This window comes from Saccopteryx leptura, chromosome 1 (assembly GCF_036850995.1).
Source record: "Saccopteryx leptura isolate mSacLep1 chromosome 1, mSacLep1_pri_phased_curated, whole genome shotgun sequence".
Lineage (NCBI taxonomy): Eukaryota > Metazoa > Chordata > Mammalia > Chiroptera > Emballonuridae > Saccopteryx > Saccopteryx leptura.
The window spans coordinates 14,183,920-14,188,801 of NC_089503.1; the positions used below are offsets into that span (position 1 = coordinate 14,183,920).

Here is a 4,882-nt window from a genome sequence, read left to right on the forward strand (position 1 = left end):
CTTCCCAGTTTTAAATATTTCAACATAGGTGCAATTGCTAAAATCTCTTTTACTCATAGAATTCTTATCTAGAAAGTGGTAATCATTTGTATTTGGTAAATTTCACATTCTGTATACTATACTATACTGAGAGCATTTTAGGCTAAGGACATGTTTTATTTAACTGTCTTTCCTGATTATATACCACTGCTTTTGACACAGTAGAAAAGAAAAAAAAGCCAGTTGAAATAAAATGAATTTAATTTCACATTAATTATATTAAGCTATATTAGTTTAATATAAAGAGTAATTTGTGGTTGTTCCATAAACTTTGAATTAGGAGTCTGTTCTCCTTCCACAAGCAATTTATCAGGTAATATTGCAGATGTCCTTTCTTGTCTTCTCTTTATCTTAATTCACTCTTCTATGAGGTTGAGAGATTAGGCTACATTGTCTCTAAATCTTTTTATCTGGATATTCTATGGTCTGTCAATAATTCACAATTGCATTTTATTGTCCTAGCCATGCTTTAGATCTACAGACTCCTGGAAACATGCTACTGCAATAGTGAAATGAGACACAGAGTGGACATGTTGACTGATTTCAGCAGACTCTTCTCTGCCTTTATCATTCTGATTCTGTTTTCTCATTGCTACAGAACAGCCAGCCACGTAACTCCCAGTTGACCCTCATGGAAAAGAATACCAAGGTGATTGAGTTTATTCTGGTGGGGCTAACAGATAACCGAAAACTGCAGATCCCACTCTTTATCATCTTCTCCTTCATCTACCTCGTCACTCTGCTTGGGAACCTGGGGATGATCGGCCTGATTCTGATGGACTCTCAGCTCCACACTCGTATGTACTTCTTTCTCAGTAACCTCCTCCTGGTGGACGTTGGTTATTCCTCAGCTGTGACTCCCAAAGTGATGACAGGATTCCTCACAGGAGAGAAAACCATTCCCTACAATGCTTGCATCACCCAGTTCTTCTTTATAGTTTTTATCACTGTAGAAAATTTTCTCTTGGCTTCTATGGCCTATGACTGCTATGCAGGAGTATGAAATCCCCTGCATTACACCACCACCATGATGACAAGTGTGTGAGCACATCTGGTCATAGGTTCCTATTATCTATGGTTTCCTGAATGCCTCCATCCACACTGGGGACATATTCAGGCTTTCCTTCTGCAGGTCCAATGTGGTTGATCACTTTTTCTGTGATGCTCCTCTTCTTTTGGCTCTCTCATGTTCAGTCAACTATATCTCTGAGATGCTTATTTTCTGGGTGGTGAGCTTCAATAACTTCTTTTCTGTCCTGGTCATCTTTATCTCCTACCTGTTTATATTTATCAATATCCTGAGGATGCATTCATCTGAGGGATGTGCAAAGGCCTTTTCCACCTGTGCCTCACACCTCAATGCTACCTCTATCTTTTAAGGGATAGGTATCTTCATGTACTTACAGCCCAGCTTCAGTCATTGATGGGCACAGATAAAATTGCATCTGTGTTTTACACTATGGTCATCCCCATGCTGAACCCCCTGGTTTACAGCCTGTGAAACTAAGAGGTCAAACATGCTTTTAAAAAGGTTGTAGGAAAGGCAAACTCTTCTATAGAATTCATATTTTAATTATATAGAATCAATAGTAAGACAGTTTCATACAGATCAGGTCTACCTAGGGAAAATATTTACCTTTCTAACAATAAAATTTCTAATTCCTTATTGTAATTTCTCTAGCTATTAATTAAGTCTACAGAGCAAAGGTCTTAAAAATATGACACCAGAAAGATTCCAAATGGCAGCTGAGTAGGCAGACACACAGACTGCTACCCCCCATGACCAAACTGAATTACAAACTAATTTAAGAACAATCATTGTGAAAAACCAACTTTGGACTAAAAGAACAGGACTTTAAAACCAAGGAGCACAGAAGAATCCATACAGATCCTGGTAGAGAGTGAGGGGGCATGGTGGGATTCCCCTGCTCCCAGGAGTGAGGGGAGGCTGAGGCTGAGGGTCAAGAAGGGCTTCTTTACAAGGAGAGACACTGAGAGGCAGGGGTCCTAAGTCTCAGGACAGGAGCCCCAGACTAGAAACCCAGGGACTAGAGGAGACAGCCGGACAGCATTGAGTGGAGGAAAGAGTGAGAGTTCTGTCTGTGGGAAGCAGCTGGCAAAAGAAAGTGCAAACATAAAGGGCCAGCACAAAAAATATCACTCACAGCCACTTGCCTGGGGCTCCTGGGGGTGAAGAGGGCTGAGATGACTGGTATCAGAGGGACAACCTGAGCTGAGTCATTCTCCAGTGCTAAGGTGGCCATAGCTGGGGAAGGGGTCACTTCCTCTGCCCAGCACAAGCCTAGAGTGGAACCAGTTGATCCACCTCCAAAAAACTCTCCAGCTCCAATCAGCACAAAAGGCTATTCAGAAAAGAGGAAGTTAGGAGGTGGAGCAGTGACTCAGGTTTCCAGGGAGACCTGAGCTATACCTCCCCCTTCATACTGAGAATGACCCCACCCTCGGAGAAGCACTGAACAGAACACACCTTCAGATTCTAAGAGGTCACACCCACCGCATTCTTGGCTTCAACTATGGCCAAAAACAAAACAAACAAACAAAAAAAGATACACCCGCCTGACCTGTGGTGGCACAGTGGATAAAGCGTCGACCTGGAAATGCTGAGGTCGCCGGTTCGAAACCATGGGCTTGCCTGGTCAAGGCACATATGGGAGTTGATGCTTCCAGCTTCTCCCCACTTCTTTCTCTCTCTCTCTCTCTCTCTCTCTCTCTCTCCTCTCTAAAATGAATAAATAAAATAAATAAAAAATTAAAAAAAAAAGATACACCCACTACCCCCCCAAAGAAGCCTCCAGCTGGGATCAGCAAATATAGAAGCTTCCTGTTGAGATCAATAAACAAACTGCAGGAAAATTAAAACTTTAAAGTGGCTCTACTAGTTAAGGAGAATTGAAATCCAAGCAACCAGCAGAGGGAGAAGAATAAAGGCCTGGAGGAGAAGCTACATTCCATAAACCAACTTCATACCCAAAACTCTAACAAGCTTGCAAACCACACACAGAAAGAATGGGAAGACAGAGGAACTGAAATCATATGAATCAACAAGATATGTCCCCAGAAAAAGAACTGAATGAGATGGAAGTAATCAAATTACTGATGCAGAATTTAAAATAATGATTGTTAGGATGCTTAAGGATCTCAAAGCTACAATGGATGGACTTAATGAGCACCTAAATAAAGAAACTGCAAGCATCAAAAAGGACACTAAAATCATAAAAAAGAATCAATCAGAAATGGCAATTACAGTATCAGAAATGAAGACTACACTAGAAGAAATAAACAGCAGGCTAGATGAAGCAGAGGATCAAATTAGCGAATTAGAGGATATGATAAATAAAAAGACAGAAACAGAGCAACAAAAAGAAAAGAGGCTCAAAAAGTCTGAGGAAACTATAATAGAACTCTGACAATCTGAAGAGAAATAATATCCGCATCATAGGGGTTCCTGAAGGAGAAGAGAAAGAACAAGGGATAGAGAACTTGTTTGAAGAAATCATAGCTAAAAAACTTTCCTAAATTTATGAAGGAAAAAGTCACACAAGTTCAAGAAGCACAGAGAGTCCCAATAAAAAGAAACCCAATGAGGCCTACATCAAGACACATCATAATTAAAAAACCAAAGTTAAGAGATAAAAAAAAAATACTAAAAGCAGCAAGAGAAAAGAAGTCAATTACCTATAGAGGAGCCCCCATAAGGATGACATTCGACTTTTCAACAGAAACACTTGACCAGAAGGGAATGGCAAGAAATATTTAAAGTAATGCAAAACAAGAGCCTACAACCAAGACTTTTTTATCCAGTAAGATTATTGTTTAAAATTGAAGGAGAAATATAAAGCTTCCCAGACCAAAACAAAAAACAAACAAACAAGCACTTCAGGAAATGTTAAGGGGCTTGCTGTAGACATAGCAAAAAAATAAAAATAAAAAGATATCGAGAAAAAGATGATTATAGATCTAAAGAATAAAATGGCAATAAAGAACTACATATCAATAATAACCTTAAATGTAAATGGATTAAATGCTCCAATCAAAAGACATAGGGTAGCAGCATGGATAAGAAAACAGGACCCCTACATATGCTAGCCACAGGAGACCTACCTAAGAACAAAAGATACACATAGACTGAGAGTAAAAGGGTGGGAAAAAATATTTCACACAAATGGAAAGGAAAGAAAAGCTAAGGTAGCAATATTAATATCTGATAAAATAAACTTTCAAATGAAGGTAATAGTAAGAGATAAAGAGGGTCACTACATAATGATAAAAGAAACATTACAACAGGAAGATATAACTATTATAAATATATATGTGCCTAATAAAGGAGCACCTAAATATATATAAAATATTTGGATGGACAAAAAGGGCAAGATCAACAGCAATACTATAATAGTAGGGGATTTTAATATCCCACTAACATCAATGGATAGAACCTCCAGACAGAAAATTAACTAAGAAACAGCAGCCTTAAATGACACACTAGATAAACTGGATTTAATAGATATCATTAGAACCTTTCACCCCAAAGCAGCAGAATATACATTCTTTTCAAGTGCTCATGGTACATTCTCTAGGATAGGCCACATGTTAGGGCACAAAACAAGTCTTAACAAATTTAAGAAGACTGAAATCGTATAAAGCACCTTATCTGACCACAGTGGTATGAAACTAGAAATCAAATACAATAGAAAAACCGAAAAACATTTAAGCACTTGGAGACTAAATAGCATGCTATTAAATAATGAATGGGTTAATAATGAGATCAAGGAAGAAATAAAAAAATTCCTTGAAATAAATGAAAATGAACACACAATGACTCAAA

General features: G+C 38.4%; 1 pseudogene; it reads left to right on the top strand.

The window, feature by feature from the left end:
- Positions 1-613: 613 nt before the first annotated feature.
- On the top strand, positions 614-1,612 carry LOC136388592 (olfactory receptor 5B12-like; annotated as a pseudogene).
- The last annotated feature ends 3,270 nt before the right edge of the window (positions 1,613-4,882 follow it).